This window comes from Felis catus, chromosome B2 (genome assembly GCF_018350175.1).
Source record: "Felis catus isolate Fca126 chromosome B2, F.catus_Fca126_mat1.0, whole genome shotgun sequence".
Lineage (NCBI taxonomy): Eukaryota > Metazoa > Chordata > Mammalia > Carnivora > Felidae > Felis > Felis catus.
Window position 1 is genome coordinate 65,321,486 of NC_058372.1, and position 12,481 is coordinate 65,333,966.

General features: G+C 39.6%; 1 long non-coding RNA gene across 4 annotated transcripts in view; it reads right to left on the reverse strand.

Annotated features, from left to right (window-relative positions):
- The window catches only part of LOC123385431, an 88,387-nt gene that overhangs the window by 56,500 nt on the left and 19,406 nt on the right, over positions 1-12,481 (reverse strand). For all 4 annotated transcript variants that reach the window (XR_006597912.1, XR_006597911.1, XR_006597910.1 and 1 more), the window contains exon 2: positions 3,120-3,262. This is a non-coding gene — a long non-coding RNA (uncharacterized LOC123385431). The remainder of the gene's footprint in view (positions 1-3,119; positions 3,263-12,481) is intronic.

Below are 12,481 nucleotides of genomic sequence, written 5' to 3' on the forward strand. Positions count from 1 at the left end.
AGGGCTAGTATCCAAAATCTATAAAGAACTTATCAAACTCAACACCCAAAAAACAAATAGTCCAGTGAAGAAATGGGCAAAAGACATGAATAGACACCTCTCCAAAGTAGACATTCAGATGGCCAACAGACACATGAAAAAATGCTCACCATCACTCATCATCAGGGAAATACAAATGAAAACCACAATGAGATACCACCTTACACCTGTCAGAATGGCTAACATTAACAACTCAGGCAACAACAGTTGTTGGCAAGGATGCGGAGAAAGAGGATCCCTTTTGCATTGTTGGTGGGAATGGAAGCTGGTGCAGCCACTCTGGAAAACAGTATGGAAGTTCCTCAAAAAACCAAAAATAGCACTACCCTATGACCTAGCAATTGCATCACTAGGTATTTATCCAAGGGATATAGGTATGCTGTTTCAAAGGGGCACATGCACCCCAATGTTTATACCAGCACTATCAACAATGGCGAAAGTATGGAAAGAGCCCAAATGTCCATCGATGGATGAATGTATATATATACAATGGAGTATTACTCGGCAATTAAAGAGAATGAAATATTGCTGTTTGTGACTACGTGGATGGAACTGGAGGGTATATGCTAAGTGAAATTAGTCAAAGAAAGACAAATATCATATGACTTCACTCATATGAGGACTTTAAGACACAGAAAAGATGAACACAAGGGAAGGGAAACAAAAATAATATAAAAACAGGGAGGGGAACAAAAACATAAGAGACTTTTAAATATGGAGAACAACCAGAGGGTTACTGGAGAGGTTGTGGGGGAGGGGGATGGGCTAAATGGGTAAGGGGCACTAAGGAATCTACTCCTGAAATCATTGTTGCACTATATGCTAACTAACTTGGATGTAAATTAAAAAAAATAAATAAAATAAAATAAAATAAAAATAAAATAAATAAAACCACCCAAAACTAGAGGTCTTTCATCACACCCTGGCTCTGCCAAGATCACTTCCCTGTGCAATTCCGTCATCAGTAGTGGACAGCATCTCAGACTGTGCTGGAAGCAGTGGGCAGGCTCTGGCCCCAGATCTTGCTGTTGGTGGGGAGCTGTTTAGTTCACAAAAGAGGGACACATGTGATCCTTGTTGGTGACAGACTGCTGAGCATCTATACAGCTGGTTAGAAGAAAACTAGTGAGCTTGTTCAAGAGTCTGCCTGTGGTAATCACCTTCTGGATGGGGAGAGGACACTAAAGAGGGCTATTCAGTCCCTAAGCAGCTTTGCCCAGGGATGGAAAGGTTCCTGCTGCTCAGTTGCTATTACTTTGTAAATATAAGTATTTCAGCCCAGATATTCATACATACCATTCAGTTAATAAGGACTTTTGATTTTGCAGTTTATCTAGTTATTAAGAGTATAGCCTCACTTGAGATTCCTGCTGTTTTTCCATAGCCAATTCCAGAAAGGCTGCAGTTACAGGCAGTACCGTTTGAACGTGCTCAACACACCCAGGCTATCAAGCCTTAAACCAAACAGGCTCATCTCAGCTTAGTAAAAGAAGCCATAAACAGAGACAGAAATGCAGTTCAAACATTATATTTAGCATTGCATATGCTTAGGTCAAAAGCAGCCTTACAAAGCAGCAGTGCCAGAAATCTGGTTTAGCTCCCTAAGTGTGATTGAATCCCAAATTACCAATGCTGGCAGTAACTACTCATTTTATAGAGGAAGTGACTAGGCCTGGAAAGGTGAAGTGACCTTCTCACACTCCTAGTTGGGGGCAGAGCCAAGACTAGAACCAGGTATCATGAAACCTGGGACACCCGCACTAGTGCCTCTGGGTGTCTTGTTTTTGTTTGTCCATCAGAGGTAATAAACAATTCACAAACCTTATCTCATTTGACTGGCACACTTGTTATATTGATTTCTATATAACAATCTATTAAGTGAAGATGGAAGCTTCCTGATTTTCAATTCCCCTTCCTCTGCCTCTGGAGTTTACTCCTCAACTGGAAAGATCTCAATTCGGATTCATTCCGGTAATGTCAAAATGCCAGAAGTCACATATCCATGTGCACACAGGCAGCTTTGTTCCCTTGTTTTTCCTCAATACAGGTTCAGGGATTTCAGAGATCTGAGCAGGCTCAGGAAGAATTATTCAGTGACAGACACACAAAGGAAACAAGAAAAAAAAGACATGAGAGAGATTTGTTTTAGAAGACTCATTCCTGGCTTTCGCTGACATTCAGAAGGATCAAGATGGAATGAGGGGAAAATGACTAACCCAGAAGTCTGTTCACCTCAGAAGGTGCTGTTTCTGTGGCTCCCTGCATGGTAGGGGGGTGGGGGGAGAGTAGGGCAGGGTTGTGCTAGGCCAGCACAACTGTACGTATGTGCACTGAGGTTTGTCAGGAGGTTTGGATTCCTGTACAGCCCTGCCATGAACTTGTGCAAATCATTCACTCCTTCTGAACCCCTCTCCTAGGACATATAAGAGTTGAAACATATCATTGTTTCCAAAACTTATTACTATTGTTATTATTATTATTAGTATTATTATTTGTGAAGTAACAGGTTTTCTTTAGAGGAAAGCAAAAGCTTAATCTGTAAAAGAGCTCTTTTTAATGGCCTGGCTTTGGTGGTTGTGTGGGTAACTACACTTGAGCTGCAGGCCCTCCCCTGCCCAGGTCCCTGGGGTGGCCCCTGCATGCTCTGTGGAGCAGGGTCTAAAAGCAAAGGTCTGGTCTCTCATTTCTTACCTTATTATTTTTGCTTCCATGCAAATCTGTCCTCTGTGCCAAGTACCTTCTAACATATCACCAGGAGGGGAAAAGAATCCAGATGGTTCACCTCATACTCTGATCCCCAGAGTCAAAGTGAACAGTGCCATCCAGATGGCACTGAAAAGAAGAACTGCTCCCCCTTCCCCTCCCTCCCCCCCACAAACACACACCACAACTGAACCGTTTAAGACTCATGGCTGAAAGGTAGAACTTAAAAAGATTTCTGTTTTTGTCACAAAAAATGCCTTGAAACATCTAAACACCATTTGATAAAAGACTAGTTCTCTTAGTGAACACAAGGTAGGAGCTATATGTAAATTGACTTGAAAATCCCCTTTTTAATAAGAATGATATCAAACAGGTACCTTTCTCAGTTTCATCTTTCGTCTTTAGGAGTATCTGGGCTGTCACTAGGTCCTGCCTTTTTTGTTTGGACAAAAACATTGGTAGGCACAGGGCAATGGCATCTTCCCCTCCAATCCTTTTGTTTTTGCTTCTTTTTCTGTATCTGGTGTGAAAAGAATGAGGTTCTAGATCATGATTTCACGCAACAAAGATTTTTCTTAGTAGTATTCAGTAGAGTAGTAATAGGTAGACTTTCCCCAACTCTCACTGATTTCTTTAGCTCCCAGGCTTTAAAATCACTTGAGTCCAGTAATCTGTAGATGGAAATTGCGAGCCATTTTCTGTGAATGCTCACGTCTCTCTATCAGTGTCATGTACCTATAAGTGTTTATCACCCAAATAGGATTCTTACTAATTCCTAAGAGGTTTTACAAAACCACCAACAAACACATTTTATAATACATTTTTTCCCCTGAAATGTCATGAGCAACATTGCCTTAAAATGATCGCAAATGCAAGAGGGAGGACGCTAAGTGTGAATTCCCTGTTGTTTTAGAATTTTGGCTGAGGCCCCAAAGCTGATAAGGAAGAGTGTTAATTGTCTGCATATTCTAAAAGGAGATGCCAGAGCATTTAGACAAAATTTGCTAAGTGGTAATCCAAAACACAGTTTGGCCACCTATAACTCCACACTCCACTTCTAGGGTATTTATGAAAAAGGGACTGTGGGAAGGTTAGGAGTAAAGATTTTCTCTGGGGACAGTTGCCAGAATGCAGTGTATCACCCTTTGGGGGTAAGAAAAGAGCTGACTTTGCTCCACAACAAGCTATGTGAGGAGAGCTTCCAGGGAGCCATGCATGGGCGACATGAGCACTTGCCAAGACCAGGGAGGGTGACCACCCACTCCTGAGGGATGTTTGTTAAGCTGCAGAAATCTGCTGGCCCCACAGCCTCCGATTCTTACAGATACTCCCTTGGTTAGCTGGGATGTAGTGTCATAAGGACTTGCACTGGACTCTCACCTGGGGAAGACTAAGGGATAAAGGCAGTCTGTAGATTCCCCCAAGGCAGGATGAACACAGAATGCTTAGGATGTAAACAGCACTCCTATCATGGGTTTCTGTTGATCAAGACTCTGCTCTAGAGCACTTCCTTCCAGGTGTAGGCATCCCTGGCAGAAGGATTACAATTGGAGGGGATGGAGGTGGGTGTGGGTGCGGGTGTTGTAAATGGCCAGCCAGAGATTGCATTCTCACCTTGGAATTGGGGCTACAAGAAGGCCCAAGTGAAAGGATTCACAAAGTCTGTGTGCATCCATAAACGTGACCCAGCACTCAGCATTTGGGCACCTCCCACACTCTGGAGCACACCAGTGCTGGACCACAACCTTGTCAGTCCTCACTTTCTCTTCCCAGCTCTCAAGATAGCAGCCAGAAGTGCCACAGAGAGGAAGTCGAGAAATGGAAAGGAAATGGATTATACCCCACTCTGTTCTGTAGATTTCTGAATCTGAATCAAGCCCATGCTGGCGAAAAGTGAGAAGCTTAAGTTGGATGAGAGGCTGAAGTTGTGATATTAGACTGGACTATACTTTTCAAAAACTTATGGAAAATTTCGGTCATATGAAAAGAGAACAGGGTAGTAAGCTTCCACATACTTATCACCCAGTGCAAATGGCTATTATCTAGATATTACTCTACCCATGCCCTTCTGCACATTAAGTTCAAGCTAAACTATATTGGACTATCTTATATCTAAATTCAAAGACTCCGCTTTGGTATTTGGCCACTAGCAGCTTTCAGGTCTCACACTTCCCTTCCTTTTTCTGCCCCACTCAGAAGCCAGTAAGAAAGCTGGGGGTGTTCCCTCCCTTGGTGCAAACCACATAAATGTGTGACTATAAAGATTCCATAGATCTTCTGGTCTTTTAGTTATTAATAAATAGACTTAGTTTTATTGTTTTGTGGTTGTCCTATCAAGGGAGAAATCAATCCCAAACTTGATATTGGTCTGGGTATCAAGACTGATGGTGACACGCACGTACCCAGAGGATATGAAGAGGTTTGTTAATCATAGAGTAAGATTTTCTGGGGACAGCGTGGCAAGCACCCAAGCTTGATCTGGAATGGTTGAGCCAAGTGAGGAACAAGTGGTTTTGGCTTTTATTGTAGTTAGGAGGTTGGGCCTGGGTGAGTTCCCTGCAGCTTGTAGAACACCCCACCCCCTACCATCACCTCAGGATATACCCATGCTTCCTGTGCTTGCACTCCTCCTGGCGGTTGAGTCCTGAGGCAGTATATAAACGGAGGGCTGAAAGTTGCTGCAGATAGCAGTTCCTTCCAGCACAGCACTGTTGTGCCAGAATGCAGAGGCCAGAGTGGTGTGGCACTTTTCCCAGTATCAGCTCCTACTGGGAATGCTGAATGTACATTATAAACTAAAGCCCTTTATACGTGAGTTTCTAGGAATATTTTTATTCCCTATTTTCATTACTTGTTCCTCTTGACCAGTTGATGCTAGAGGCCATCACCAATCCAAAGAATTAATTCAGCAAATCATCTGGCAACAATATCAAAAATCTACCTCTGGCTTATGTAGCTGGACACATTCCTTGTTTTTAATTCCAGAACTTTGAGATCAGCTCATCACCTGAGAAACTATTCAAGGTCCTTGAATGGAATACCATAAAATCTCCTGGGGAAAACTGTTTCTTCTCTCTAGATTTTTTTCAAGGAACAAACCCAGTGTACCAAAAAATATTATAAAGCCTCAATCTTCCAATCCTCAAAACAGTTTCCTTCAGGAATTTATCACTTCTCAACTAGTAAGTGCCCATTTTGACAGGATATAAACAGTGGTATATTGAAGCCAGGCTAAATGAACCAATGGTGCATGTCTCCTCCCAACTCTGTGTTCAGCTTTGTCATGTTAGTATCAGCCATGGTAGGAGTAAACTTCCACAGAAGTTGGTAAATGCTATAAATCAGGGCTTTTCATATTAGACAGCCAGTTGTTAAACATTTACCAACATACTGCCAGTTAAGGTTGAACTGGGAGAAGGAGAAATTAATGGAACTTCAAAGATTTTACCAAAATGTGGCAAAAATGTGTAACTTTTTAAAAAAATATACTTGGGGCGCCTGGGTGGCGCAGTCGGTTAAGCGTCCGACTTCAGCCAGGTCACCATCTCGCGTCCGTGAGTTTGAGCCCCGCGTCGGGCTCTGGGCTGATGGCTTGGAGCCTGGAGCCTGTTTCCGATTCTGTGTCTCCCTCTCTCTCTGCCCCTCCCCCGTTCATGCTCTGTCTCTCTCTGTCCCAAAAATAAATAAACGTTGAAAAAAAAAATTAAAAAAAAATATACTTACTTTTGATAGGAAAAAAAATGCACACCTGCAAATGAGTTGGGAGGGGCAGAAAGAGAAGGAGACAGAGGATCCAAGCAGGCTCTGCACTGACAGCAGAGAGCCCAATGTGCGGCTTGAACTCAGGAATCGAGATCATGACTTGAGCCGAAGTCGGACGCTTAACCTACTGAGCCACTAAAGCACCGTGCCCCCAAAATGTATAACTTTTAGAATGAAATGACCTGATTCTTATCTCTTTCCTTATCTCTCACTTAACTTATCTCCTTGCCTGTTCCATATATGAGAATAAAGCGGTGCCCTGTAATATACCTTCAAAATTCTAGGTTTGATGTAGTATGAGTCAAATTCAGGTGAGTGTGAAGTCAGAATTCTGGCTCTTCCAGTTTCTAACTACATGACCATTGGAAATTTTCATTAAGCTTGAAAATATATTTCCTCAACAGCAAATATAAATAATAAGAACTTTCATTTTACGGAGTTATAATGAGAAATAAATAATGCCTGGCACTTAGTGGCCACCTATTAGATATTTGTTAAGTAAATGCTGTATGAATGCTTATAAAAGCATTTTGTCAATGCCTGTCATTAACTGAACATTTAATAAATGTTAAATAGTATAAAATTAATTTCAATAGTGTAAAATTACCATAATTAAGTCATTCATTTTTGAAATCCTTTCCATATACACACTAGCCTCCCCAAATGTTACAAGTCAGGATCCATTTTTAAAAATATGACTACAGATGAAACAAGAGACATTTATTTCCCCTCAAACAAAAGTCCATTCACTGCTCTGACAAGCTAGAGAAGGAGACACTAGATTAAGGATGACAGACGAGAGTTGATGCACCCACACATGACAGCTTGCAGATTCTGGGTGTGCTATAGCATATTCTCAAATAATATTTATCAACCATCCTTCTGTGCCCACTGCTTTATGTATTTTGACAACACAACCTTTGAACACACTCACTGTAACATTCATTTTTATACTCAGATTTTAAAATTCATCTGAACAAGTCATTAACAACTTTAGCCCTTATAAAGTTCAGTTATCTTAGAGATTAACAAAATATTGAACTAAAGAATACAACTCATTGCATATAAAATGAGAAAAAAAATCATGTTCCCATATTTGTTTTTAATGGACTACTTTTTGAGAAGTTTTAGGTTTACAGAAAAATTGGGCAGAGAGTACAGAGTTCTCAGGGCACCTGCCTGGTTCAATTGGTAGAGCATGCAACTCTTTAAAAAAAAAAAATTTTTTTTTAGTGTTCATTTATTTTTGAGACAGAGACAGAGCATGAACAGGGGAGGGGCAGAGAGAGAGGGAGACATAGAATCTGAAACAGGCTCCAGGCTCTGAGTTGTCAGCACAGAGCCCAACGTGGGGCTCAAACCCACGAACCGTGAGATCATGACCTGAGCTAAAGTCGGACGCTTAACTGACTGAGCCACCCAGGCACCCCACAACTCTTGATCTCAGGGTCATGAGTTCAAGCCCCATGTTGGGCATAGAGCCTACTTAAAAAATAAAAAAAAAAGATTAAAAAAAAAAAAAGACAGACAGTTTTCATGCCTCCTCACCCCCTTCCTTATCCCAGTCTCATCAATTAGCAACAACTTGCATTACTGTAGTATGTTTGTTACAATTGATGAGCCAATATTAATATATTAAATAAAGTCTATAGTTTATATTACGGTTCACTTTTTGTGTTGTATATTCTGTGGGTTTTAACAACTGTATGATGCCAGCTATCTACCATTACAGTATCATACATAATTCTTTCACTGCCCTAAAAATGTCCTGTGCTCCCCCTGTTCATCCCACCTTTCCTCCTTCCTGTGAACTCCTGGCAATCATTGATCTTTTTATTTTACTATCTCCATAGTTTTGCCTTTTCCAGTATGTCACATAGTTGGAATGATACAGTATGTCGCTTTTTCAGGCTTCTTTAACTTAGCAATATGCATTTAAGTTTCCTCAATGTCTTTTGGGGCTCAATTGCTAATTAAAAAAATAGTGGAATAATATTCCATTGTATATACCAGTTTGTTCATACATTTACATATTGAGGACATCTTGGTTGCTTTCAAATTTTGGAAGTGCCATATTTTAAAACTGAAATGCTAGATTAAATAGAATGTCTTCAATTTCATTTACTTACCTTATAGAGTATGTTATTTGTTATTTCTTAAATAAATGTACAGGAGCGTGTGAATGGAGTCATGGATGGTCAAATAAGTTGAAATACAATTTTTTTAAAGACTGTAATCTAGCTTAAAATTACGTCATTTTTAATTTAAGTATCTATTTCTTTGAGGATCTGTCTTATCTGGTACTGGGGGCAGATTTATGTCTCTCTGTAGAACTTATTGGATAGATTAATGGTAGCAATAACTGTTACAGGAAATAGAAAAAATAATGACTATTTGCTTTGGATAAAAAGAAGGAAAAAAAGAAACAAGCTGCAAATTTAATGAACTGGTAGTCAGCTGTCAGAAGAAACTGTGCTTTCATACAACAGTGATAAGTATAAGTATAAGTATAAGTATAGCAACTTATAAATCATATTTAAGACAGACAGAACTTTCTTAAGGAAAAGTAGTCAGAATTAATGGGAATCTATATAGAATTCTTCCCTGTTGATTCCCTACTACCACTATTTCCTGTTTCTTCCCCATTCTTTGAAAAATGGTACAAATTCAAGCGTCAGCAAATGAATTGCATGAGTATTAATAATCCATCCTGCAGGGAGATTTAATTTAGTTAATCCAGATCATCTTTTTATAACATTCTTCCCTTCTTTTCAGCAAGCCTATAGGAAGCCATACCTCAAGTAATAAATATATGCCAGACATATGTGCAGGGTTTTCTTGGGGTGGACAGTGCAATAGTATGAAACATGATACCTGCCTTCTAAAGTTTACAATCTACATAGAGAATAAAGATGTGGACACAGGCCACAATAGTGAGCAATACTGTACTGCATATACTTAACTGCTAGTTATACACAGTTCACCAATTAGTGAAATAATTCTGATGGGACAGAAGTCATCAAGACTTGAGGCCAGTTGAAATAAGATTGAACTGGACTATCAGAAACATGTAGTATTTGGATACTTAGGGAAAACTGGAAACTTGGGAGTTGGGGCAAAGTGCCTGTCAATGAGAAGGCTAGCAAGATTGGTGGAAGGCATTAAGAACAAGCTATTTGATCTAAATCTAATCCTTAGGGCAGGCATAGTCTAAAAAATAGTTCTATGTCTTCATGGGGTTTATATCTCATTTCCTCAGCAGCTGGCTTATCTCTTTTACTTTATAATGGAACCCCAAAGTGTTGATTTTTCTTGTGACTTCTATGCAGTTAATATAATCTGGTTATATTGGATTTAATTCATTTTTACTTCTCCTAGGTGCAGGTTTTCAGTAGATAAAGGACAAACTGGAAATCTGTCTAGCGAATTTGCTATATCAAAATGCACCCATATTACTGTTTCCTACCCAGGTTGTAGAAAACCAAATAATCGGAAATCTCCTTTACCTTTTATATCACAGAGTGGTGGTAAACATTATGATTGCTTCATTTTAATATAGTTCATTTTAATAAATATAATACTAGAAAAAATGTCAAACCATGTAATCAACAGCCACTACTAAAATATCCATAAAGGTGACAATGTGTTCTGCCAAAATCAAATTCACAGTTGGTAGATATTAAAATGCTAACTGCACAAGTACATCCATACTGGGCTCTTAAAATCACTTTCCTTTTCATCATCAAACCTAGCAGATGATTTTCACAAGATAAGAATGATTCAGACTTTTCATCTGCAACATCACAGGGAATATTAAAATGGTGGTTATAGTGACCATCATAAAACTGAGAATATTGGAATAAGTAAACACCCAAAAGTAGCTGGCCTGGACAGAATAGGCAATAGCCAAAAAATTAAAAATAAAATAAAAATAAAGTGAAGTTTCACAGATGAGTGAATTTTTAAGGCAGATTTAATACCGAAACTCTGGGAAAACTTTATTTTACTTCTTCATCACTGTTCACTTAACAGATGGTAATTAAAGAAATAAGTAGAAACCTAAGGGCATATTAAAGTGGCAACATTTAAAAAGTTTTAAGGCAGTCCAAAATTTTAGTGCTTGCCAAACTTATATTTTAATTAACCTCTGTTCAACATATTGTACTCCTTGGTTTCTTAGTCACATACTTACACTCCTTGTGTTCAGACTGACTCACTCATCTGTTCAATATCCTTGACCAATCTCTCCTAACTCTTAAACAACAGAGGTCCCGAGTGCAAATAGCTGTTCTCATTGTTTCTAGAAATCATTTGTGGGATATTTGGATCTTTTCTTTAGTCACCTCAGCAATGGTTACAAAAAAGGGCAGTGATGTGGGCCCAGTAACAGTAAAGATCTTCTGGTGTCCAGAAGCCAAATTAGTGGTGCCTGAATTTTTATTCAGCCATCACTAGTACGTCCTGCATATGTCCCTAAACTGTCATCCCACTCCTCCTCACATCCCCCATGCTCATGCCACAGACTCTTGCATTTCTGCTATCACCATACTGACATACAGGTTTTTTTCTGTGTTGTTAACCCTATAGCTCCAAATTAGAGAAGCACTACTTTTAGTTGCTAAAACTTCAAATGTAGTAATTCCCTCTTTCCTTCTTTCCTTCCTTCCTTCCTTCCTTCCTTCCTTCCTTCCTTCCTTCCTTCCTTCCTTCCTTTTCTCTTTCTTTTTTCTTTTCTTTTCTGATATCATGATACATTTTTCTGTCAGGGTGTATCTTGCCCTGGAAGCTGCCTGACAGGCTTACAAGGCCACCATCATTCTCCAACCTTTCTAAGGGTCTTTGATCTTTTGTCATCTTCCTTCCCATGACGATGCCTCCAGAGGTACATGGACTCCTTGGCCAGATGTCTTTGCCACCAAGGAGTTTCCAGTCTGATAGGTCAATAAGCATGTAAACCAATAGTGACCCTCTGGCATCATAAGCACTTACAGAAGTAAGAATGTGCTGTGGGAACAGAGGGGAAGAAGGCACTGACTGCACCCAAGAGTGTTAGAGGAGATTAGTGAGGGGATTCACTGGAGGGGAGAGGAGACCCAAAGTACTGAGCAGGAAGGGAGGCATGGCCAGGGCTCAGCTGCCTGCCCAACACAGAAGATCCCAGAATCACAAGTGTTGGGGCTGGAATTACTACTATACACAGAAAGTATTGGGTAATAACACAAGGAAGGAAGTAGAACCCAGATTTCGAAGGTTCTTTCATGCTTAGCTATGGAATTTTCATTTTACATGCTAGGCCATGGTGTATCTCTGAAATAATTTAAGAAGAGAAATAAGACCTACCTCTCATTTCAGAAAGAGAACTCCAATAGCAGTATTAGAAACCTGGGGGCATACTTTAAGGATATTTTGGTTTTAAGGAACATGAACAAATGGGCTAAAATTAACAAAAAAGGAAATTTGCTGTAAAATGTTATCTCATTTCTTTGAGGAAGTTATTAACAACTAAGACAATGGACAGAACCAAGGGTGCTATAGGAATTGTGGGCAGTCTACCTAAAGTGGCACCATTACTGTGTATCAGTTCCACCAACTCTTGGTCTCTCTGTCCCTCTATTCAAAAATATTTCAGATTTTTAGAAGAAAGAATCTGATGGCCCAACCTGGATTACCATTCATATTTAGGAAATGGGGTTAACTAATAGAAGCCTGGCCATTAAGTTTCCTCTATTAGAGCTGGTGATTTGCTAAAATTGAGTAGCCACTTACCAAAGAGAGTTAGAAAGCAATTGCTCTATAGTAAAATGGGACAGTTAGGATTAAAAGGAAAATTATATAACATATTCTACATGTATTTGTCAGAAACAATATAGATTTGGTAAATGATTGAATATGGAAAACAAAGTAGACTAGAATGGTTCTTCTGGCTTGGAAGATGGGATACAGGCATTACTAGTCATCAATATAGAAAACAAAGAAG